Raw genomic sequence first — 2,612 nt, 5'->3', positions numbered from 1 at the left:
GCTCAGGTCCCTTCTGACCCTACTAACTAACTAACTAACTAACTAAAGGGCAGCAGGGCTGGGGGGCAGGGGCTTTGGGTAAGGGGCAAAGGGCATAAGCAGGGCATCCTGCTATGTACCCCCTGCCCTCATTTTGTTTTTACATGTCCATCTTTTCCCTCAGAAGGTAGAAAGTAACTGAGGCTGCTTACTCTATGGCATCGCAGATTAGCTTCACCTTTTGCAGGTTAGAACACAACAGGCAAAAAAAAAGTTATTGGAAAATATCTGATGTGTGGTAAACTGCCACCCTACTCTGCCCATTTTAATTTAGTATAATTTGTTCCTCTGTCCAAAGCCTCATTAAAAAAAAATCAAACCATATTCACTGGAATATCCACTGTGAAATGTCTTTAGATCTTTTATAAAAAAAAAATGCAGAAGCATTTCACTCATAAAACACTAGTCAGCTGGTGTTTTCTGTCAATTAGCTTTTATGTCCTAAGGTTTGAATTTTACCATAGCAATGGAAGGTGTTAGTAAGAGCTCAGGAGAACAAGCTTTTCTGATGTTCCCATATGGCCTTTTAGGATATCTTATGGAAACAGGTTTTTGTCTCTCTCTCCCTCTCTCTCTCTCAGTTGCTAAAATTCAAAGCAATCATGTTTTAAGTTTAGGGTGAACAGGAAGATTTTTACAGTTTCTTTGTTTCAACGTTTCCTTTGTGCTTTATGTTTCCTTCTCTCATCTCTCTGCTTTTCTTTTACTTTTCTTCATAAACACTGCATGGAACCACATCAGTGAGCATTTTATAAAAGTGAAACTCTAAAAATTCTAAATGTAGCCATAAATATAGCACTTCCCTGAGGAACAGTCTGTTGTTTCAGACACAAGGGACTGCACTATTAGGCCTCTGTAGTCAACTGTTCTGTTTCAAGAATTGGGAAGTCAGCCAAGAGTTCAGTGGCACATAGATCTGGTGAGCAGGGCATGGTTGAAAGAGTTTGAGCCCTCTGCAAACACATTAGCAATGAACTGTGTTGCTGGATATTTATAAAAGCTTCAGTACTGTGTTCCTGTTTTAAATATCACCCTCAGCTGGAAGTCTAACATGCTGATGTACAGTTTCCTGGAAAAAGATTGTATGGACACACCCAATGAGTGCTATTCTTATTACAAAAAAAAAAATGCAGTGTCTGTTATTCATTTAGCATTCACTATGTCCTCTATCTAAGAACTATTGTGTTGCCATTTCTTCTGATATCTGGTAGTTCTTACAGAGTGCCAACTTCTGGAGACCTGTGATAACATGAGAGTCTCAACTGAAAAATAAATTCCTTCTCTCTTTTGAAGAAATAAGCTTGAAATCATTGAGCTGGGAGGATGAAGACTGAGGAGGAGAACTTGGAGGAGAAAAGGTGAAATGTTTTATTTGTGAAAATGTTAAGGCTTTGAGGGTGCCTGACTCATGATTTTGGAGTACTTGGGGGTTGGCAATTCAGTATTCAGACTGTATCTTTTATTGACAGGGATGGGTCAGGAAGGAGTGATATGGATATGCAAAGGTTATGATATAAATAGCAAATGTAATGAAGAGCTGTTAAATGAGAAGACATTTAGAACATAGGATTGAGTATTCTATAAGCTAAATATAAAAATAATGCCTAAGGTACAGGGAGTTAGATTCCCTTTCACTAACTTAGGCCTTGTGTTTGTATAGTCCTGATTCAGCAATCAGTGGCTAGCAATCAGTGTATCTGCACCAGGGCAGCCAAATAAGTATAGATATTATACTTAAGCAAGTATAGACATGGCAAAGCGGGAATTTGAATTATGTGAACCAATCCAAATGAAACCTGAATTTTAACTGATGGAACCCCAAGCAGACAAGGCTTTAGACTCTTTTAGTTCTACCTACATTCACTTAGAGTCTTATGAACACTGGTGGAATGGGGGTTTTTGGGAAAAGGGTGGGGTACAGGAGCAGTGATCAGTACTGTAGGGGTGGCTGAACCCTGCTCTTGGCTGCATCCCTCCACCAGGTAGGCAGATCATACCATGGGAGCAGCAGTGGGGACTTTTTATAAGCACTCAGACCAGGTAAAAATCCTGTGCCTCTCCAGCCATTCTCAGCACCCCCTCTCTTCCCCTCCATCTTCAGCTGTAAGTCCTCTCCCAGCCCCTCTCCTGCTTACCACTGCTGCTGTCCCCAGCTGATGGGTGAGGGGGTCCAGAGTCACCCCTACTGCACTCCTGCTGGGAACAGCAGCAGCAGTGACAGCACCGGGCAGGTTCCTTCTCTCTACCTGGTGCCCCCAGGAGTTCCCTGCCAGCAAGAAGCAGGTGTGGAGTGGTGAACCCATCCAGTGTTGCTGCTGCTGCTGTCCCTTGCTGAGCTCAGTTATGAAGCCTCTGTCCCCTGTGAAATCAAGTGGAAGGGGTGTGGCTTGGGAGGGTTGTGGGGAGAGGAACTCTAGAGTAATTGGAGCTGGGCTCAACAGGGGGCAGCAGCAGCAGCTTGTGGGTTCCCCTGCCGGGTGCTTGCTCCTGTGCTGGCAAGAAACCCCCTGGGGTGGGGGGCGGGGATAGAGGGGGGATGGGGGAAAGGAGGGACATCAGATAGAGAGGGAAAA

General features: G+C 43.7%; 1 protein-coding gene across 1 annotated transcript in view; it reads left to right on the top strand.

Annotated features, from left to right (window-relative positions):
• The first annotated feature begins 1,233 nt into the window (after positions 1-1,233).
• RNF146 (ring finger protein 146) overlaps positions 1,234-2,612 on the top strand; it is a 30,979-nt gene continuing 29,600 nt past the window's right edge. The window contains exon 1 of the mRNA XM_019520307.1: positions 1,234-1,397. The gene's annotated coding sequence lies outside the window, so the exon portion shown is untranslated. The remainder of the gene's footprint in view (positions 1,398-2,612) is intronic.

The sequence above is a fragment of the Gavialis gangeticus genome, unplaced genomic scaffold (genome assembly GCF_001723915.1).
Source record: "Gavialis gangeticus isolate Ggan-Ray unplaced genomic scaffold, GavGan_comp1, whole genome shotgun sequence".
In the NCBI taxonomy this organism is placed as follows: domain Eukaryota; kingdom Metazoa; phylum Chordata; order Crocodylia; family Gavialidae; genus Gavialis; species Gavialis gangeticus.
This window is presented reverse-complemented; position numbering and strand designations above follow the sequence as displayed.